Source organism: Triticum urartu, chromosome 2 (assembly GCF_003073215.2).
Source record: "Triticum urartu cultivar G1812 chromosome 2, Tu2.1, whole genome shotgun sequence".
Classification (NCBI taxonomy): Eukaryota; Viridiplantae; Streptophyta; class Magnoliopsida; order Poales; family Poaceae; genus Triticum; species Triticum urartu.
Window position 1 is genome coordinate 507,248,199 of NC_053023.1, and position 24,180 is coordinate 507,272,378.

Genomic DNA, 24,180 nt, shown 5'->3' on the forward strand with positions numbered 1-24,180 from the left:
TCTTGTTATGAATGTTGTAACGACTTTGACCATTATTTGGAAACTTCATAACAAATTGATAGGAACTCAGAAAAATGCAAATAAGATATCAGGATGTTTAGGAAACATCACCTACATTTGCTTGTAATTTTTATTCATGAAAAAAATATTGTTTATACCTTTTTATTTTTAATAATGTTAATAACATTAATTACCTTAGGTAGTTTAAATGGTGCTTTTTTCCTGAATGCAAATGATATGCACATAAAGTTAATGTTTATCTGAACATTTTGATATCTTATTTGCATTTTTCTGAGTTCATATGAATTAGTTATGAATTTTCAAAGTTTTTGGTCAAACGGTCAAAGGGCATTCAAGGGACCTCGACGGAAAAAGTAAGGGCAAAACTGAGCAAGCTCGAAAAGTAAGGGAAAAACCCGTGGGTAGGAACCAACTAGGGGCAAAAATGTAATTGTCCCAAAAATAAAGGTCGATAACTAATGCAGCACCTCGGGCCAATGCGGCCAGATCGCATTTTGCACGGGAAATTACACACCATGTTTCGTTGACATGTGGTCCCGTTCCAACATATCAGTGAGACGACGGCGAGTAGTAGGAGTATTTCTGAACGGACGTGTAGGCCGGGGCGCCTCTTCGTGAACCGTGGCAAACTCTCAACCGTCCACCGACTCTTCGCCTTTCCCTCTCGATTTGGAACTGCTGTCGCATGCTCTTCCTCTCCCTCCTCCATTTTCCTTCAGCCCTTCACCCTTTCTTCTGCCATTGTTCGATCGTCTTCTCCATGGAGGGAATAGGCCGGAAACGACCCCGTTATTCTTGCCCTGATCTGAAAGATGACATGGTGGAGGAACTCATTGATCGGTGTGATGTCATCACCTCGGCTAGCATGGCAGGTTCGTTCAAGCCCATTATCGACTCAACTAATAACATCATTACAAAGAACCCAAGAGTTAACAAGCGGTTTGATCTCCCCTATCTTCTTCGCCATGACCCTGATGACTAGCGCCGGCATGACGGAGGCCTTGCCCTGTGCAAGTTGATGCTGCTTGATAATGATATGTATGATGTTAAGATGCCATCGCTTGAGGGCAAGGCTTGGGCGGGCGCAAATGGAGATTGGGTTGTTTACATTGGGTCCAACTGTGAGTGGGAACTTGTGAATGTGTACACTCGTGACCGGGTTCCACTTCCAAAAATCTCAGCAGACTGCCCAGAGGTTGTGCACACCGGTATTGTACGCACGTTCAAATACGATCATGGTGATTGTCTTCTACGAAAGATAGCAATTTGTCGACTTCCCAGCCGCTCTTGGAATTACAACAACTATAAAGTTGTTGCTATCTTCGACAAGCTTATTGTCGTCCTTGGTGGTTTGACTCGATGGATATTGCTCAAAAATCAGTTTCTGTACATGGATGAGTATTGTGATGCAATTCAATACGAGGGCCTTGTGTTTGCTGCCACCACTCGTGGCACTGTTTTTGCATGGGATCCTCGTAGTTTCGGTACGTTTGTCTTCCACTGTAATTATAATTGTTTCATCCACATCCATGCGGGTTAGCAAGTTTCCCTTTACTAATTAACCTTCTTCTTGTGTTTCCAAGGTCTTGTGAACATCCCACCACCTATACTTGAAAATTTTTATAACCAAGGGGGAGATGACGATGGTGATGATCATGAGCATGAGGACGAGCAGCGCCCATATACTCTGTGGCGCCTGGCAACTAATTCCGATGGATCACCTCTTCTTGTGCGTATACAGCCCACTGATGATGTTACTGCTAAGGAAGCAGGTGTAGTCTCCCATGGTCGCACTCTCCGGACCTATTCCAACACCCGTTGCATGGTATTTAGGATGGATACTAGTGTGCTAGCGCCAACTCCTTCTCCTTGGTACAGAATTGATAGTCTTGGAGAAAACTCACTCTTCCTGGACAAAACTATCCGATGATGGTGAAAGGCGATCCAACTGCTGTTGACACAACGTTACTACCATTTATGAGAAGCAACTGTGTCTATACCTCAGACATTTGGGTGGTTCCCTACCTTGGTACTGATATAGTAGGCCACTTCAGCCTAGATGATCAGTCCTACGTTGGTCTCCAGATCAACAATCGATGGCCTGTCCCAGAGAATCACTTGTGGTTCAAAGCAAGCGTTTCCAACGCCGAGGAATGGTTGAGTTGAAGTTCATTTCATTGCTTGTTATTTGTTGTGTGGTGACAACTTTAGTATTCATAATGTATCCTCGTTGTCGATGTGGGTTGATGACCTATTGTATGTAATAAAATGATATGCCTGTGATAAACTTACTAAATTTATGAATGGCTTTCGAGTTGCTTCTCTGAGTGAGTGGTGCGATGAGGCAAAAAAATATTTCCCGAATACATAATTGTACGTGCATTGCAACAGGTTATCGGATGAGGCCAATCAACAATAGTAGTACACTATTTGTACTAGCTTCACATGCTTCACGCGTCGGGCGGGTGTTTTTACTGTACCCATATGTTAACGTGTTCGCTGTACGTAACCAGCACCTCGAATCCTCGATACTAGTACTATATAGTAGGAGTAAGTAGTAGGAGTAGTAGGGTGGCATGGGCCAGAACAAGCATTCATGTCCAGGAGTACGACACACGCCACCACCACGACATCCATCTGACACCATATTATTTCTTTGAGTCTGTGCTAGAGCAATCTCTTCAACCTCGTCGTTTCTCTAACTTCAGCCATTACGCGGTGGGCTAGGTGGGGGTTTGCCGATAGTCGGTTTCCTTAACTGCGGTCCCACTTGTAAGGCTAACTCCAACGCACGACCCCAAACGGACCTCCGTTTTGCACGAATTCCAACAATAATTTTGACTAGAAAAGCAAGACCAAAGAAAACAAGAACCACAAGAATACATTTTTACTACTCCTATAAGTTGGATTAGTGCCTTCTCGATGCATTCATTGTTGATTTGCGGAGGCTCGATCTTGCGTGCTTCTTTCTTCTTTGAGTGTAAAGAAGTAGACGTTGCTTCCTCGCATCTAGTCTCATGTCTAGCCTCTATTCTAGTAGGACTATCAACAAGTGCACTAATCTCATCTCTAGCCTTTGTGCTAGCTAAAAGTGATAGAACATCTTCTAAATTGCGCTCTATCAATATATGGATGTACTCTTCTTCCCAATACAAAAACTTGCATCCATTCTACTCCCTCCGTTGCACAATACATGTCTTCTATTTGTCAAAATATATATGTATCTAGACATGTTTTAGTATATAGGTACATCCATTTTTGGACAAATGGAAATCAAGTATTTTCGAACGGAGGGAGTACACAATAAAAATTTCAAGTTAGCACAACTAGTCTAATCCGAGAGCACAACCAAAGATTTGGTCGGGTTCTTCCTCCTTTTGCCGACACGTGGGACATCCAGCATCCAGGTCGTGTCATGAAAGAAAATAGAGTGGTCGTTGAAGCCACGAGATGTGCATCTTGGGTGAAACTATAAATAGAATCTTACTACTCTTGAGTAACTCCAAAAGCGGCCACCGAAGATCTTTATTGGATTTGTTTTTCATCACCAGCACGTCGAGGTGAAAGATGTGCAGGTTCAGTGGGTCCTCTTGCGTTTTCACTAACATGTGGGGCCGCATGTGAGCAAACAGACGATGGGCTCTGCGTGTCCGCTGGCTGGCTGAGAAGAGAGATAGAGGAGGGTTGAGCACGGACTGCAGGAAATTTGTTCTACGTACCTCTATATAGGCTCGATATAGTGGGGTGGCATGCGCCATAACTAGCATTCACGTCTAGCAGTACGGCACACGCCACCCACACGAGTCCCATCAGACACCAATTTTCTTGGAGTCCGTGCTACAACCATCTCTTCTCCCTCCTGTTTTCTCAGCTATCGCGCGGTGGGCGGGGTGGGGGTTTGCCGATAGTCGCACTACAAAAAAAGACACATCCGTGACATTTTGGGCCGAACGAAAAAAATTTCTGTCATACATATGACACTTCTATGACAATAATTGTGACAAAACCCGGTATCATCATAGATGTGGTGGGCTCCTACTTCTATGACAAAAAATCATGACAGAAAATGGGCTTTTCGTCCTAGGCGGGCCGGAGACGCAGCTGCATGACATTCTTTGGGCCGTCCATGACGGAAAAAACCATGGTAGAAGCAAGGGCGAGGAAAATTTCGGGGAGTTCCCGGTTACGGTGGGAGGTCGGGGGCCGAGCGATGCGCGTTTCTCTCGTACACGTATGCGCGTGTGTGCGAGGCGTTGGATCTAACTGAACCCGAGCGAGGCGTTGGGCTCTAACTGAACCCGAGCGATTGCACTGCAGGCTATGCGTTACTGAACCCAAATGATCGATCGATGGCTGTTAACTGAACCCGATCGAGCGATTCCTTCGCTACTGCTGCTAACTGAAGCCGATCGATGCTGCCTCTGGATGAACAGTGAGCGTTGCGGGGGGGGGGGTTGGATGAACAGTTCCCGGTGGGGGTGGATGAACAGGACCCCGTGGTGTTGCCTCTGGATGAACAGGACCCCGATCGATGGAGCCGGTTGGGGCTAGATGAACAGGACCCCGTGGAGGGCAGGATGAACAGGACCACCCCGTGGAGGGCAGGATGAACAGTAGACGGTGGAGGGCAGGATGAACAGTAGCCCGTGGAGGGGTGTTTGAACAGTAGCCCGTGGAGAGGGCTGGTTGAACAGTAGCCGGTGGAGTAGCGCGCGGTGGAGGCTGGATGAACAGGAACCCGTGGATGAATAGTCGCAGGAGGAGGCTGGAGGAGGCCGACGGTGGATGAACAGTAGCTCGTGGAGGCTGGAGGGGGTCGACGGTGGAGATGAACAGTATCCCGTGGAGTCCCGTTTTGCGGTACGCCACACCCCTCCTGATGAACAGGACCCCTGTTTCGACCATAGCGCTCCAACATAAGTCCGTTTCATCCATTTTGCGGTACGCCACACCCCTCCCGATCAACAGGACTCCCGTTTCGACTGTAGGAGGTCCGTTTCCTCCGTTTTGCGGTACGCCAGACCCCTCCCGATGAACAGGATCCCGTTTTGAACATGGCCGGTCGAACACAAGGCTGTTTCCTCCGTTTTGCGGTACGCCAGGCCTCATTTCCATCGCCTGTTCCGTCCAAGCCCTCCCGATGAACACGACCACGCATTCCGTTCCGACCCAGCCGGTTGGCTCCCACGTGTTCTGTTGCCTCCTCATGAACACGACGCATTCCGTTGCCTGCCCATGAACACGACGCATTCCGTTGTCTCCCCATGAACACGACAACGACATTGTTTCTCCATTCCGACCCAGCCATGTACACGAGCCCTAGCCGTACATATGCGTGAGTAGGCGTTCGAGACCCCGCCCGTATGTACACATACGTGGCCGTATTTTCTTTCTTGCACTCTGGCCGCTGTACGTACATGTACATGCTACGTGCGCGCCTCTACTACGACACGTGTGCGCCTCTACATCGACCAGTATGTACATACACGTTTGCGACCAGAATGACAATGCTACGTATGCTTCGACCAGGTGGGTCTCGACTGTCAGGCACTTCCTTGCCTGTGAAGATGTAGTGGGTGGGTCCCAGCAGTCAGGGGGCGAATCGTTTTTTTACCCGGACGCACTTCCTTGCGTTCGAAGATGTAGCTGGTGGGTCCCAGCAGTCAGGGGGAAACGTTTTTTTCGCGAAATACAGTGGCCCGTCCGGTGGGTCCCAGCTGTCTGGTGGAGGAATCATTAAGGAGGCACTTCCTTGTTGCGGCCATGGACCCAGCAGTCAGCCTCTCCACGTACAGTCCATGTCCGATGGAAGTCGTTCCTTTACCACGTTGACCAAGCCGCATTGAGAGCACCAGGGCGGTGGACGACGACGAGGCCTAGGATGGGGATGACACGGAGGCAGGGAAGACTCGGTAGTTGTTTCCCACGCGGAGGGGAGTACGACTATACGAGGGTTTACTGGTTCGTTTGCCGTCGCCGGAGAATAACAGCAGGTGTGGGTGAGTAGAGGGATGGCTAGGCCAGCGATGGGAGTACGGTCGGGCGGTGAGGCCTGCGCAGCAGCACAGCCGGCCACGAGGAGGAGGGAGCAGGCAATCCCACCGGCGCTTGTTTGAGCGGCTGGAGCAGGAAGAGCAGAGATTGAAAAAGAACGACGGCCGTTGGATGGACATCCAACAGTCAGTGCTTGTGCGTCAACCTTTTTTTAGGAAAGCCTCAAATATGTGGAAAACAGCATACATCCCATCTGCCATTATTTCTAATAATTTATAGCACATTTGCTAACTCTTAAGGTTTTTTTGGAGCCCATATTCTTTTTGTTAGCATTATAGCCCATATTGTGGGAACGGTTAAAAAATTATACGAAATTTTGCATATTTCGGTGCGGTCCGAACTGTTTTTAATCCCGAAATTTCGACTCACATTCAAACTGATTTTAAAAATAAATGTATATCAATATAAAATCCAACAAGTTCTCCACGCATAAAAATTAATGTAATTTAAAATCTTGAAATGAAAAAAAAGATATTTGAAACTAATTGCTGGTTTGATGTGTTTTAAAAATATACAACCCATTTCTCATTACTGATGGGCCATTTTCTCGGCCAGCCGAATGAAAGCTCTCCTCGTCTTGAAAGATTTGCAGCCCAACAGGCCTAACAAAGCGACTTACTTGGCAAATCACAAAAAAACTGGGCTGTGGCCGTGGACCCAGCTATCAGCCTCTCCACATACATTACTCTTCCGATGGAAGTCGTTCCTTGACCACGTTGACCACGCCGTGCGGAGAGCACCACGGCGGTGGACGACGGCGAGGCCTAGGAAGGGGACAACGCGGCAGTGGAAGCCTGCACGGAGAGGACTATGAGGGTTCACTGGTTCGGCTGCGGTGTGTGGCTGCCGTCGCCGCAGGGCCTGGCCAGCGGTGGGAATAGTAGGGGGGCGGTGAGGCCTCTGCGGCAGCACAGCCGGCCACGGGAGGCAGGAGCATGCGGCACGACCGGCGCTGCTTTGGGCGGCTGGAGCAAGAAGACCAGAGGTTGAAGAAGCACTACGGCCGTTGGATGGACATCGTACGGTCACTGGAGCTAGAATCGTTCATATTGACTAAGTTCACAAAGCCCTTCGTCCCCGTCAACTTAGTAGGTCCACAAGACAGCCTCCCAGCAAGGTGGGTCCCAGCTAGCCGGGGGAGTATTCATTTTTTTTGTGCGTAATAAGGAGGCACTTCCGGTGGGTCCGAGCTGACAGCGGGGGGAACATTTTTTCACGAAATATGATGGCCCGTCCGGTGGGTCCCAGCAGTCAGGGGGAAACGATTTTTTTCGCAAAATACTGGTGGCCTGTCCGGTGGGTCCCTGCTGCCAGGTGGAGGAATCATTATTTTCCACGTAATAAGGAGGCACTTCCTTGCTGCCGCTGTGGACCCTGCTGTCAGCCTCTCCACGTATAGTCCACGTCCAATGGAAGTCGTTCCTTGACCACGTTGACCACGCCGCGCCGAGAGCACCAGGGCGGTGGACGACGGCGAGTCCTAGGAAGGTGACGATGCGGAGCCGTTGAAGACGCGGTAGTGGAAGCCTGCACGGAGAGGATTATGAGGGTTCACTCTTTCGGCTGCGGTGTGAGGCTGCCGTCGCCGCAGGGCCTGGCCAGCGGTGGGAATAGTAGGGGGCAGTGAGGCCTCTGTGGCAGCACATCCGGCCATGGGAGGCAGGAGCAGGGGGCACGACCGGCGCTGCTTTGGGCGGCTGGAGCAAGAAGACCAGAGGTAGAAGAAGCACTACGGCCGTTGGATGGACATCGTACGGTCACTGCAGCTAGAATCGTTTATATTGACTAAGTTGACAAAGCCCTTGGTACGTCAACTTAGTACGCCCACAGGTTAGCTTCTGAAATGGTGCGCCCCAGATGTCAGGGGGAGGAATCATTTTTTGGGCGGGTAAAGCTAGAATATCCGAGATTAAAGAAGAAGCACGGCATCCGTTGGATGGACATCCAACAGCCACTGCTGCTAGAACCGTGTGTTGACTATAAGTTGACAAAGCCTTGCATACGCGTCAACTCTGTTTTTTAGGGGACGCCTCAACTTAGTAAGGCCAGAAGTGTGTGGCAGAGAACTTATAGCCCATTTGAGATTTGTAAGAATGTGTAGCCCATTTTTGAATTCTAATGGAATTTACTACAGCCCATTTATAGTTTGTTAAAAGTACAGCCCATTTCAACCAACCGTTCAAAACAGAATTCGATAAAATTTCCCACATTTTGATGGGATCCGAAATATTTTTATCCCGAAATTTCTAGTCATATTAAATACAATTTCAATATAAATTTATATTACGTAAAAATCCAACGAAACATTGTGCTCGCAAATATTAATGAAATTAAAAATTTTAATATCCAAAAACAATATTTTATAAAGTAATCACGTGTTTGGTGCATTTTTTATAGTTACTGCCCAGTTTTTATAATTACATCCCATTTATTATTTCTTAAAGCCAATTTTCTTGTTAAGCCTAATGCATCCCTCCTAGGAAATATTTGCAGCCCAGCGGGATGGAGAATAACAACTTGACCCTGTCTGGGTATTCCTAAAAAAAGTATAGCTGGGCTAGCCATTTTCAGCTTGAAAATAATTAATACCTGGGCTGGATATCTGGCTTGGGCTAAACGGGCCACAGCCCGCCCAGTTAATACCTGCAGCGATTTTTTCGTTGTTGTTCAGAGGAGAAAAATTAATATCTGGGCTAAACATCGAAAAACTCTGCACTGCTCACACCTCAAAAACACAAATACTGCTCGAGCTGCTTGGTCCCAGCTGTCGGCCGCTTCTTGTGCAATTCTCTCGTTTATTGACTACTACATAGGTTGACAATGGTGTGGGACCGTGATGTCAGGAAACCAGGGGGAAGCAAAATAAATTACTCCAGCGAGCGCTTCCACCTCTGCCTCGTTGTCTCCCATGGAAACCCCTTTCCTCCCTTTTTTTGCTCGGGCAAGGATCAATGCATGCAGCATGTCCATGCGGTTATTAGGCAAGAAATAAAAGCGCTTTGCATGCTATGAATTACGCTGGCCTGAATGGGTAGCTAATAAGGCATCCTCTTAACTGTTGTGATTAAATGTTGTGTTTAGAAGAGAGAAATATTCTTCTTTTCCACCAATCTGCTTGCACCTAGGTCGTGATGCACCTTCTAATACGACTTATTCACCTAGACGGAGGGAGTATAGTTTTATACATACATACATACATATATATATATATAATAAGGAGGCACTTGCGTACGTGAGGCTATGGACCTGGTGGGTCCCCATTGTCATCCTCTCCAAGTAAAGTCATCTCCTCGCCCGCGCGCTTTTCGCCCGAAACAGTCAGCGTCGCCCGCCCCGCTTCCCGGTGCAGGCGATTGCTCCGCCTTCAAACGACACAAGTGCCGTCCGTCCGTCCATCTGCCGCCCACATTGATGATACGCGGTTGCCGAGGCAGCTACTCTGGCGCCACACGTCCATCCCTCCGCCCGCCCACCATTGCTATATAAACTGCTGCGCCGGCCATAACCGCAGTCATCCACATCCGGTCCCTTTCTCCTGTCCACACCACTACTACCCACCATGGCTTCCTCGCGCTCCAGCGCTCTTCGGGATAGGCAGATGACGAACCACAAGGAGATGGCAGCCATTGTTGCCGACCGGCTGGTCGGCAGGCAGCCGGAGGACGACGACGTCCCAATGGAGAACATGGTAGTCGACGATCCGGCGCCAACCCCCTCCTCCGCGCCATCCTCGCTGGTGCATTGCACCATGTCCATCGGCGAGGCCCGTGCTCATTATATGGATAGTGTGAGGCAGATGTGTCAGGAGCAGTTCCGGGAGGCACAAGCCGACGCCGCCTACAACCACCATCTCCTCCAGGAGCACCTGCAGGCGGAGGAGTAGATCACCGTGGAGCGGGCAGAGCAGGAGGCGCTGCTCGACTCATACCGCTCTGCCCGAAAGGGCCGCCTCGAGCGCTGGCGGTACCGCATGCGGGTGGCGGAGGCTGCGGCCGCCTACAAAGAGGCTAGCAAAGAGGGCGATGAAGCGGGCGAGGAGCTGTTTGGCGAGATCGAGGATGAGGCAGAGGACAATGCCGGCTCTGACGAGTCCCCGCTCCGCTGGCATCGACGAGGCCCTGCTCCGCCGAGGCCCCGCGGCGCCAACAACGAGGCAGAGGACACCGCCAGCTCCGCCGAGGCCCTGCCCCGCCAACAACAAGGCAGAGGACATCGCCGACTCAGCCGAGGCCCCACCCTGGTGGCAACGCGGGGGAGGATTTCCACCGCTCCGCTGAGGCGCTGCCCGCCGGCAACGAGACAGAGGACATCGCCGGCTCCGCCGAGGCCTCGCCCCGCTACCAACGAGGCCGCACCACATAGAAAACGAGGAAGAGTAGAACACGGTAGGTCGCCGCCGCTCGGGTCGAAGTAAGGCCACCGCTGCTACCCTCCTGTTGAAGCCAAGCTAGGCGGGTTGACCATTGACGACCGGTTAGCTTCTTGGCAGCGACGTGGAGTCGGGGAGTTCTGCTGGAGAATAACGCTGCTTCTACTTAACTGCTGGTGCAATTGGCTGACTGACACGTGGGCCCAATAGGCCACATGTCAGTTACGCAACTGCGCCTGCAGTTAAGTCACTGAAGCTTCTGTTCGCCTCAGCGGGACACAGGTGGGTAGCTTCGGTTAATTAATTATACCTCCAGCGCACCCATTTTTAGTTGAAGAATGTATGAAATGTAATGAAATCTGGCATGTTTATATGAAATCCGACCGTGTATGAATGAATTTATTTCGATTAGTTCGAATTCCTATATCACTGGCATTGGATGAACATGCAAAACAATACGTACTAGCAATATTCTCAGGGTGATCACCTTGTTTGCAGTAGTTTCACATGTACTCCCTTCGGACCTTTCTAGTCTGCATACAAGTTTTGTCTGCAGTCAAAGTATCTCTACTTTGACCAATCTTATACAAAAAGTATGCACTTTCACAATGTGCGAAGTAAAAAGGAACAGAAGGAGTACAAAGAGTTTGAGCAGCTTTTTAGCGTTTCTGTACATTGCAATCAAACACACAGGCCTGTCAATTCATAGAGAACATTCAAAACAATCGATGATTATGCATCTCAGCGACTCACATGTCAGAGGCAATATTTACTTCACAACTAAAGAATAAAGAAAAAATTGATCGACGCTGCTGAGAGCAAAGGGTGTCCCATTCAAAAATATCAAACGCATGTCTTGCTAAAATCAATGAGCAAAATTTGACAAGGTTGTCCCATTCCAAAATATCAAATGCCTACGATTGTGGAATGAGCAGGGTTTGCCATCAGTTCGGACGTTGACATGGCACCTCGTGCTAAATAAACCAGTTGTTCTTTTTGTGCAGTTCCACTAAAATCAACCAAATTCGTGCGTAGCTTGTATGATTTCGCCCTTATATGTTGCAATGCCTTGAACTTATCGGCACCTCCTTTATTGTGGTGGAAATGAATGATTCGATGTATTCATGAACATTTTGTGCAGTTCCCATTGAAATCAAGCTGAGCACCCCTGTTTGCACAAATACAAAAAAGTGATTAGTATAGAGCAAACTGTACTATGAATTGACAGTTTCAATAGGCACATACATGGTCCATGTAGAGCACACTTTTAGAAAAATGGAACTCACCAGAAAGAATCCTAGAACAACATTGTACTCACACATCACAGCAAAAAAATGGAGATTTTGTCAGTCCTTCTGAGCTGAAGTTAGTTTGGTCTTGTGGGGAGTAATGTAACCATCATTCAACTGCTCCTTCTGATGATAAGATAGACAGGGCTTCTTCATCCTGGCATAATCGGAACTAGTCACTTCGCATACTCGATATTCTTCTTCAGAGGAAGATGATCCTGTTGTGCAAAGACAAGAGGACTACTAAATGCTAGCATCACTGTTTGCTCGAAAAAAAAAGGAAAGGAAATATTTAAAACAGCACAGATGAAGCACTTCTCAAGGACAATACCACTTTTTCATGACAGTATCTAAATAGTAGCACAACACCAATAGAGATGACAAAGCTCAATCATATGGATGAAATCAGTGGGCGAGTACCAACCTTTGTCAGGAGGCTTATTGTGTAGAGCATACAGATGAAGCAATTCTCCGGAACCATCTGTTGCTATCTACGGTGGTGGCCATGCTTACTATATACTCCTCGATTAGTTTAATGTTTCCAACATCTTCTTGTGCAGTTCCACTAAAATATATGGTATCTTCAAAGAAGATCCCTATTTGCACAAGTAGAGATAATTACATATTACATTAAGAGTGGCATCAAATCAGTGGCAAAACAATTGCTCGTTCCAGCCATAGCAATAAATTAAGATGCAAAACTATATCATTACTTGTGTCATCATAGTTCCAGTGCTTCATTACAGAACCGGGAGTTGATTTTTGTTTTTCTTCCCCTTGTTCTTCCCCTTCATCACTTGGTTCAATAACAAACAAGCTTCGCCTTCAATGTAAGATTTGGCATGTCAATTAGGGAGCACAAGTATAGTACTAAACTTAATTTTCTGATGAAAGTGGCAAAATACAGGCCAGCAGTTGTGAAATATCCTTATCTTACCTCAATGGGATATTACGGTGCACATACAGATTGGAAGTCTTGTCTCCATTTGTGCAGTTCACTAAAATCAAGCAACATTATCATACAAGTAGCACAACATATGAATGCACACTGTAGAATCATGTGAAAGAACGCTAGTGGTGACCTCTCATGATGTGGAATTCAAACAACTCACAAGAAGAAGATCTGAACCAAATTCGCCTTAACGGATAGGAAGTAAGATCTCCTCTTGTGCAGTTCCACTAAGATCAAGCAATCAAGCAATGTTGTTGGTGTGACATTTTGGTTGAACTGCACAAAACACTCTTAAAACAAAAGTGTTTTATGCAGTGCAACAAAAGGTCACAATGGCAACGAGGTGAAGCAGATAACCCTGTTTACACAGAGGTGCAAAGGAAACAATTGGTGGTCAATAACGGTGGATGACACAGAAGCCAACAAAAAGAAGCATCTACCTTATCTAAATGGGAAAGAAAGCAAGACAGTAGCATTTCTCAAATGGTGGCATTGATTAATATTAACATAGAGATTATATTAACAATAAAATTCATTAAACATGTAATTTGCTTTTAACTGTGGCATTGCATCAATTTTCCAGCGGCATTATTAGAGGGTGTTTGTTTACAAGGACGTTTTGGTGTAGGGACTAAAAAAACTCTGTGTCAATCCCATCTAAACCAAAGAGGAGGGTCTTTTAGGGACTAAAAGTGGGCATTTGGGACTAAAGAAAGAAGACCCCGAGGGAGTCTTTTTGGGACTTTTTTCAACAGTTTCCCCTGCCACACATCGCACCTTGTCTCTATTAGTTCATTACTAGGGGTAACATGGTCTTTTAGCATGTCATTTAAGAACCTTTAGTCCATTTTTAGTCCCTGGAACCAAGCAGGTAGGGACTAGGGAGTTTTTAACCAAATAGGGCCTTAGATTAACAACAGCTAATGAGTTGCACGGGACAGTGGACGCACCAGCACCATGTGCATCTACTGATGTACTATGGTCATGCACAGTCTGTTGGAACAAAGAACAAACAACCAAGGAGCATATTTGTGTTGGTCCCAGTTTTGTTATCTTTAGACACCTTTCCCTATGTGAGCGCAGCAAATCTAGTCTTGCTCAAACACTACAGCCTTGTCCCTTCCTTTCCTTGTTGAACTAGTACTTTTGCCCCTTCCATTCCTCTTTGAACCATGTCCTAGATTTATGCGATACAACTTTCCCCACTACTTTCCCCCATTCCTTTCCTCTTTGAACCACATCCTAGATTAATGCTATACAACTTTCCCCCTTCATTTCCTCTTTGAACCACGTCCTAGATTCATGCTATATACAGCTTTTCCCACTACTTTCCCCACTCCTTTCCTCTTTGAACCACGTCCTAGATTCATGGTATACATGCAGCTAGAGCAATGCATGTGGAGTAAGTAAATTATACCTTAAGGTTCTTGGGGCGTGGTTCGGTGGGCGACGGGACGGCGGCGAAGAAGAAGGGGTCGAAGGCCCTCCCGCGCCACCGCTGGGTGGAAAGTGAACAGCTGCGCCGGTAGTCCCTCGCCGACGGCGACAGCGTTAAGCCTCCTTCCCTTCCCAGTGGACAGATCCTGCCGGCTCTTTGAGCAGCAGTGAGGGGAGAGAGAGGCCAATGAAGTCTTGTTTAGATCTGGAGAGGGCGAGAGAGTATGAAGAGAGCAACTACAAGCGCCGAGGCTCCAGCAGGAGAGGGCGAGAGAGTGTGAAGAGAGCAACTACAAGTGCTGAGGCTCTAGCGTGTATATATATACTGGAGAGAGAGTGTGAAGCGTGAAAACCCTAGAAAACATTTTGACCAGTCAAAGAATCCTCCTGGCACAAATTATGCTCAAGTGTAGTTATCAAACCCGAGACCTCAAGTTTAATGAGCGAACAGGCTAACCAGCTACACAACCCTCCCATTATGTTCAACGAGAGGGAAATAACCTTTTATACATTCCTGCATTCGTGTGGCAAGCATGCCGTGTTTTTTTTGTGTGTGTGTGGGAGTCATTGGGATTTCAATCATAATCGTGTCATGTGGCTTTCGTGGTAAGACTATCCAAAGTGGTGCAGAAATAATGCAGCCTTAGTCACCTTACCTCTCTCCACGTAGTATGTTGGGTCCCACCAGTCAGAGGGTGAAACAAACAAATTAATAAGAAAAATTAAAAGCGCCAGCGGTGTATCTTACCTCACACATCTCGCTACTACTCGGGAACACTGTCCAATTGATCCCTCTGTTTGCTCACGTACTATTTTAAGTGAATCCTTATTATAACATGCACACAAATTTTGGGCACTTGTATTCGACTTAAGTCAGTGTGCCACCGTATCTCGTATACTTACTACTCCCTCCGTCTAGGTGTAATAAGTCACGTTAGAAGGTGCAACGGGACCAAGGTGCGTGTGTGTGTGTGTGTGTTAGAGAGAGCAACAGATCAACCTACTCCTACAGAGAGATGTTGTGTAGTGTACAATTTTAGCCGCGAGAGTCGGTGCATCCTCTCGTTTCCGGGCGTGTCCGGTAGGGACATGCGGACAGCTGCCATGCCCGCTCCTGACCAGCCTGGCCCACCCAAAGCCCCTCCATCGCCCGCGCGCGCTTCCCGCCTGAAACGGTCAGCGCCGCTCCAAAGAATCGGTGCCGCATTCATGCCCGGGCAGAGCGGACGCGACCTCTCATTGGCGCAAGAGTGATGGTTTCTTCGTCCGTCCAACTTACTACTGGGTCTATGTGATTTGACAGCTCATTGGTCTTTATTACTGAGGTGGTAGGACTGCTGGATGTCCCACACTTTCGGCAAAGGAGGTATACTACTACTAGATTAAAATTTTCTCCATTCCTATAGCAGAGGCGTGCAAGAGCAGTGAAAACACGCAGGCTCAGTGATTACATGGCCCACCTCACTCTATCACCGTGCGGCACCTAACTCTATACATAGTACTCCCTCCGTTCCTAAATATTACTAGATGAGTCCCCACGCGTTGGCGCGGAACAGCGGTATATCTCTCTGCGCAAAATTATCGATTTCATAGAACAAAAAAACTCTATAACCGCATGACAAATGTGGTAGCCAAACCAAATAAACTCCCATCATCATTTAGATCATCCCACGTAAGGAAAAAAAATCAGCCAACTCCTACTGCATAATGGGATTATATTTTTCCTTTTGACATGTTAATGGGACTTAAAAGCTCACTTACATGCATGCTACCGGTGCATGCTTGCATGCAGACATGTTGATGTGATTTAAAACCCACTCACATCACTACAAAAAAAGACACATCCGTGATATTTTGGGCCGAACGAAAAAAAAATTTGTCATACATATGACACTTCTATGACAATAATTGTGACAAAACCCGGTATCATCATAGATGTGGTGGGCTCCTACTTCTATGACAAAAAAATCATGATAGAAAATGGGATTTTCGTCCTGGGCGGGCCGGAGACGCAGCTGCATGACATTCTTTGGGCCGTCCATGACGGAAAAACCGTGGTAGAAGCGAGGGCGAGGAAAATTTTGGGAAGTTCCTGGTTACGGTGGGAGGTCGGGGCCGAGCGATGCGTGTTTCTCTCGTACACGTACGCGCGTGTGTGCGAGGCGTTGGCTCTAACTAAACCCGAGCGAGGCGTTGGGCTCTAACTGAACCCGAGCGATTATACTGCAGGCTACGCGTTACTGAACCCGAGAAATCAATTGATGGCTGTTAATTGAACCCGATCGATCGATTCCTTCGCTAGTGCTACTAACTGAAGCCGATCGATGCTGCCTCTGGATAAACAGTGAGCGTTGTGGGGGGGGGGTTGGATGAACAGTTCCCGGTGGGGGTGGATGAACAGGACCCCGTGGTGTTGCCTCTGGATGAACAGGACCCCGATCGATCGAGCCGGTTGCGGCTGGATGAACAGGACCCCGTGGAGGGCTGGATGAACAGGACCACCCCGTGGAGGGCAGGATGAACAGTAGACGGTGGAGGGCAGGATGAACAGTAGACGGTGGAGGGCAGGATGAACAGTAGCCCATGGAGGGGTGGTTGAACAGGAGCCCATGGAGAGGGCTGGTTGAACAGTACCAGGTGGAGTAGCGCGCGGTGGAGGCTGGATGAACAGGAGCCCGTGGATGAACAGTCGCATGTGGAGGATGGAGGAGGTCGACGGTGGATGAACAGTAGCTCATGGAGGCTGGAGGGGGTCAACGGTGGAGATGAACAGTATCCCGTGGAGTCCCGTTTTGCGGTACGCCACACCCCTCCCAATGAACAGGACCCCCGTTTCGACCGTAGCGCTCCAACACATGTCTGTTTCCTCCATTTTGTGGTACGCCACACCCCTCCCGATGAACAGGACCCCCGTTTCGACCGTAGGAGGTCCGTTTCGTCCGTTTTGCGGTACGCCACACCCCTCCCGATGAACAGAACCCCCGCTTCGACCGTAGGAGGTCCGTTTCCTCCGTTTTGCGGTACGCCAAACCCCTCCCGATGAACAGGATCCCGTTTTGAACATGGCCGGTCGAACACAAGGTCGTTTGCTCCGTTCTGCAGTACGCTAGGCCTCATTTCCATCGCCTGTTCCGTCCAAGCCCTCCCTATGAACACGATGCATTTTGTTGCCTCCCCATGAACACGACGCATTTCTTTGCCTCCCCATGAACACGACGCATATCGTTGCCTCCCCATGAACACGACGATGATGATGTTTCTCCGTTCCGACCCAGCCATGTACAAGAGCCCTGGCTGTACGTATGCGTGAGTAGGAGTTCGAGACCCCGCCCGTATGTACACATACGTGGCCGTATTTTCTTTCTTGCTCCCTGGCCGCTGTACGTACGTGTACATGCTACGTGCGCGCCTCTACTACGACACGTGCGCGCCTCTACATCGACCAGTATGTATGTACACGTTCGCGACCAGAATAACAACGCTACGTATGCTTCGACCAGGTGGGTCCCGACTGTCAGGCACTTCCTTGCCTGCGAAGATGTACCTGGTGGGTCCCAGCAGTCAGGGGGAAACATTTTTTTCGTGAAATACAGTGGCCCGTACAGTGGGTCCCAGCTGTCAAGTGGAGGAATCATTATTTTCCGCATAATAAGGAGGCACTTCCTTGCTGCGGCCGTGGACCTAGCTGTCAGCCTCTCCATGTACAGTCCACGTCCGATGGAAGTCATTCCTTGACCACGTTGACCACGCCGCGCCGAGAGCACCAGGGCAGTGGACGACGAAGAGGCCTAGGAAGGGGACGACACTGAGGCAGGGAAGACTCGGCAGTTTTTTCCCACACGGAGGGGAGTACGACTGTACGAGGGTTTGCTGGTTCTTCTGCCATCACCGGAGAATAACAGCAGGTGTGGGTGAGTAAAGGGATGGCTAGGCCAGCGATGTAAGTACGGTCGGGAGGTGAGGCCTGCGCGGCAGCACAGCCGGCCGCGAGGAGGAGGGAGCAGGCAGTCCCGCCGGCGCTTGTTTGAGCGGCTGGAGCAGGAAGAGCAGAGATTGAAGAAGCACGACAGCCATTGGATGGACATCCAACAGTCAGTGCTTGTGCGTCAACCTTTTTTAAGGAAAGCCTCAAATCTATGGAAAATAGCATACAACCCATCTGCCATTATTTCTAATAATTTACAACCCATTTGCTAATTCTTAAGGTTTTTTTGGAGCCCATATTCTTTTTGTTAGCATTACAGCCAATATTTTGGCAACGCTTAAAAAATTATACGAAATTTTGCATATTTCGGTGCGGTCTGAACTGTTTTTAATCCCGAAATTTTGACTCACATTCAAACTGATTTTAAAAATAAATGTATATCAATATAAAATCGAACAAATTCTCCATGCATAAAAATTAATGTAATTTAAAATCTTGAAATGAAAAAAAGATATTTGAAACTAATTGCCGGTTTGATGTGTTTTAAAAATGTACAACCCATTTGAAAGGATCGAGAACAGGTGTCTAGAGGGGGGGTGATTAGACACTAAGTGCCAAAAGTTGCAGTTTTTAATATTCTTAAGTTTAAGTGGAGTTTAAGCACAAGTTTAACAAACACAATATATATCAAGAAAGCATGCAATGAGTATATGAGCAGCGGAAAGTAAAGCATGCAACTTGCAAGAATGTAAAGGGAAGGGTTTGGAGTATTCAAACACAATTGGAGACACAGATGTTTTTGTCGTGGTTCCAATAGGTGGTGCTATCGTACATCCACGTTGATGGAGACTTCAACCCACGGAGGGTAACGGTTGCGTGAGTCCATGGAGGGCTCCACCCACGAAGGGTCCACGAAGAAGCAACCTTGTCTATTCCATCACGGCCATCGCCCACGAAGGACTTGCCTCACTAGCGGTAGATCTTCATGAAGTAGGCGATCTCCTTGCCCTTATAAACTCCTTGGTTCAACTCCACAATCTTGTCGGAGGCTCCCAAGTGACACCTAGCCAATCTAGGAGACACCACTCTCCAAGAAGTAACAAATGGTGTGTTGATGATGAACTCCTTGCTCTTGTGCTTCAAATGATAGTCTCCCCAACACTCAACTCTCTCTCACGGGATTTGGATTTGGTGGAAAGAAGATTTGAGTGGAAAGCAACTTGGGAAAGGCTAGAGATCAAGATTCATATGGTTGGAATGGAATATCTTGACCTCAACACAAGTGTCGGTGGTTCTCTCTCAGAAAATGTGTATTGGAAGTGTAGGTATGTTCTGATGGCTCTCCCCACGAATGAAGAGTGGGTGGAGGGGTATATATAGCCTCCACACAAAATCTAACCGTGACACACAATTTACCAAACTCGGTGGGACCGATTGGTTAAACTCAGTCAGACCGATTCAGCAGACCTAGTGACCGTTAGGATTTTCGGTGGGACTGAGATGCAACTCGGTAGGACTGATATGGTTAGGGTTAGGGCATAACGTAATCTCGGTGTGACCGATTACTCAAACTCAGTGGGGCCGATTTTTGTAATAAGCTAACCAGAGAGTTGGTCAGGCAAACTCGGTGAGACCGATTACACAAACTCGGTGGGACCGATTTTGGTAATAAGCTAACCAGAGGGTTTGCATTGTAATCTCGGTAGTACCGATTGCTCAAACTCGGTGAGATCGATTTTTGTAATGGACACACACAGAGAGATTATAATCCCATCTCGGTGAGACCGAGATCCCTATCGGTGAAACCGATTTGCTAGGGTTTGTGGCAATGGCTATGACATTTGAAACTCGGTGGCGCCGGATAGAAAGAATCGGTGGGGCCGAGTTTGACTTTTGGTTTAGGTCATATGTGGATGTGGGAAGGTAGTTGAGGGTTTTGGAGCATATCACTAAGCACTTTGAGCAAGCAAAGCCATTAAGCAACACCTCATCCCCTCTTGATAGTATTGGCTTTTCCTATAGACTCAATGTGATCTTGGATCACTAAAATAGAAAATGTAGAGTCTTGATCTTGAAGCTTGAGCCAATCCTGTCCTTAGCATCTTGAAGGTGTTCCACATCCTCTAGTCCACGCCACTCCATTGTTGAACTTATCTGAAACATACTAGGTAAAAGTGTTAGTCCAACAAGAGATATGTTGACATTAATTACCAAAACCACCCAAGGAGCACTCGTGCTTTTAATCTCCCCCTTTTTGGTAATTGATGACAACATACATCAAAGCTTTAGATAAAGATATAGAGAATAGCAAGTAATGCTTTGGAAAGACATGTAACATGCATAGGCTCCCCCTACATGTATGCAATCATGTGAATATTGAATATAGGAGCATGTGAATGCGTAAACATGACAGAGTAAGCAATGTGTTACATGTATCTTGGCTATATGCATCAGAGCAAATGATGTGAATGTGAGAAATGTACCTTCATGCTCATGAGTCCTTCTTGCAAACAGTATGTACATCAGCAAGAACTTCTCATTCACATGACTGTGATGCATATACTTACCTTGTGGTCCTGAGTTGGCTTAGGATGGGATGAACCTGCGCAAACAAGGTTAAATAACACAGATACACCTACTGACCAGAGCAAGCAAGAGAAACCACAAGAGAACCAAGACTAGGATGACATGTAGAGTGAGTACTAAGTACCACATTGGATATAGACATGTCCCCAAAGGTAAAGATATGCAATAAAATCAGAGATTTCCTTCCCATAGATGTCTTGCTCCCCCTGAATCTGCATGGGATATTGGGAGAAGATAGGGAACAGAAAATCAGAGCAACAAAAAAGAAAACAACAGAGCTTGAGCTAAAGCAAGCAACCAAGCATGCTTTTCCCCTCTTAAAGACATGTGACATCTCTCCTCTTGAACACCAAGCATCTGGGGTCTTTGATGATACTACTTTCTCCCCCTGAGTATTCTCTCTTTCTCCCCTTATAGGAAGGATTAAGCTTTGATATGATCTCTCTCGCCCCCTTTGGCATCAATTTCCAAGAAGGGCTCTTCTGGACATGTGATACAAATGGGTTGGTCCTCGAGTCACAGAGCAAAGCAGCATGTCTAATATGATGCTGGTAGAGGACAAGAATCATTGAGTGGAGCTGGAGCAAACAGAAATTAGGAATAAGTGGCAAGTTGGTTTTCCTGTGATGAAATCGGTGACTCCGAGTTGTGTGCTTCGGTTGCACCGAAAGATTTCGGTTGGGCCGAAGAGAACAAACCGGTGTGACCGAGTTCATTAGAGTGAAACCACTTGTCACCTCAGCTCACTAGACAAGTAAAATCTCACAAGGATATGCAAGGAATTTACTGAAAGATTTGCAATGAATTGGATGCAGAAAATGCAGAACAAAAAAGGAAAGAAAAGAAACTAAAAGTTCTAGATGAAGTTAGAGCACTTGATCTAGAGATGGTCAGCGACAAAGTCACCTATGTTAGAGTATATTGACTTAGGAGTCAAGTGAGAGCACTTGATCATAGGTCATACTCATCGTTTAAGCTCAAAATGGGGTTACCATTTTTCGTTTAAGCCTTTTGATGTATTCACATCTTGTCGAGTTGCTTTGACTCATGACTTGGAGTAAAGCTTCTCTAAGATGGAATAACATACCTTGGGTGGTGGTGTTGATCTTGCTCATGTGGTTGAACTTGTGCGGGTTGCTCAAGGTTGATGTAGTTCATCAAGGGTTGGGAGCACGACTTGAAGTTTGAGTTCATCTACCTACATGGGTTAGCTTTGCAAGGAAGAGCACTTGTGTGTCCAAAATGACAATCATGAGACTCAACATAGAATTCGCCAAAGGATACGTTTGAATGGTTTCGTGCTTCCTTGTCTTCAACCACCATTGTGTAAAGACTTGGTGATGTAGAGATTGCTCAAGATGTGAGTGAGTTGCAATCTCATAGATTTAGATTCAACCAAGTACCTACACGGGTTAGATACCATGCAAGGTACAAATATATCCAAGACATATGAATAGCATCATAAGAGAAATATCGAGGATTAGTCATAGGCTCATGCCCCGCATGTATCAAATGGAGTTCCTACTTCAAGTTTGAAGCATCAATGATGTTCAATTCACCTCTCAACCTGCAAAACACTTTCTCATCAAGTGGTTTAGTGAATATATCCGCCAATTGCTTATCGGTGCGAACATGCTTAAGGTTAATGTCCCCTTTTGCAACATGATCTTGAATGAAATGATGATGAACTTTAATATGCTTAGTTCAAGAATGTTGCACGGGATTGTGAGCAATCTTAATAGAACTTTCATTGTCACATAGCAATGGAACATGTTTCACATATATCCCATAATGTTTAAGAGTTTGGGTCATCCAAAGTAATTGAGCACAACATGAACCAGCGGCAATGTATTCCGCTTCGGCGGTGGATAAGGAGACCGAGTTTTGTTTCCTGGAAGACCAAGACACAAGAGATCTACCAAGGAATTGACAAGTACCCGAAGTGGATTTTCTATCAACCTTGTCTCTGGCATAGTCCGAATCGGAGTAGCCAACAAGATCAAAAGAGGAACTCTTAGGATACCAAATGCCAAAATTTGGTATATGGATTAGGTATCTCACTATCCTTTTCATAGCCTTAAGATGACACTCTTTAGGAGCAGCTTGATATCGTGCACACATGCACACACTTAGCATAATATCGGGACGAGAGGCACATAGATATAACAATGAACCAATCATAGAGCGATAAACCTTTTGATCAACCGGTTCACCATCTTTGGTCAAATCAAGATGTCCACTAGTAGGCATGGGTGTAGTCATACCTTTGCATTCTTGCATATTGAACTTCTTGAATAAGTCCTTGGTGTACTTTGTTTGAGAGACAAAGGTACCTTCCTTAGTTTGCTTGATTTGCAAACCGAGAAAGAATTTGAGTTCACTCATCATAGACATCTCAAACTTCTCCGACATTAGCTTTCCAAACTTCTCACTAAAATGAGGGTTAGTTGAACCAAATATGATATCATCAACATAAATTTGGCACACAAATAGTTCTCCATTAACCCTTTTAGTAAAAAGAGTAGAATCAATTTTACCAATTTCAAAGCCTTTCTCAATAAGGAACTTGGTCAAGCATGTATACCATGCTGTGGGAGCTTGTTTAAGACCATAAAGGGCTTTGTGAAGTTTCTAAACATGATTAGGTTTCTTAGGATTGACGAAGCTGGGAGGTTGCTTAATATAAACTTCCTCCTCGATTTTGCCATTTAGAAAAGCACTTTTAATGTCCATTTGGTACAAGGTGATATCATGGTGATTAGCATAAGCAAGTAAGATGCGAATGGATTCAAGTCTAGCAACGGGAGCATATGTCTCACCATAGTCCATACCTTCAACTTGTGTGTAGCCTTGGGCGACGAGACGTGCTTTGTTGCGAACCACTTGTCCATCTTCATCTTGCTTGTTGCGAAACACCCATTTGGTACCAATGATGTTGTGGTTGTTGTCGGGCTTCTCGACCAATGTCCACACTTGATTTCTTTCAAAGTTGTGTAGCTCTTCATGCATAGCGTTTATCCAGTCCGGATCCTCCAATGCTTCTTCAACCTTCATAGGTTCAATGCTAGAGATGAATGAGTAATGTTCACAAAAGTTAGCTAAATGAGTTTTAGAGCAAGTGATTCTCCCGGTTTGGATATCATTGTAGATTTGCTCGACGGGATGATCCTTAGCAATTCTTGCTCGAACTCGTGAAAGCTTTTGCTTGGGTCGGGGTGGAACATCCTCTTCATCTTGTGCTTCTTCTTGGCCTTCTTCATTGTTGATGTTTTCATTCTCTTGTCGTGGTGGAGAAGGAGGTTGCTGATGTTCATCTTGGTGCGCTTCCGCGTTTTCTTCATCTTGGCGTGTCCCACTTGTGGATGCTTCCGTATCAACTCTTGGTTCACCTTGTCGTGAGGTAGAAGCTTCCACTTGGACAGACGAGGTACTCTCCTTCACTTCCGTTGGACGAATCTTGCCAATGGACAAGTCTTGAATTGCTTCCAAAGGGTCTTTGTCTCCTACATCAATTGGCAATTGCTCTACTTGCGAGCCGTTAGATTCA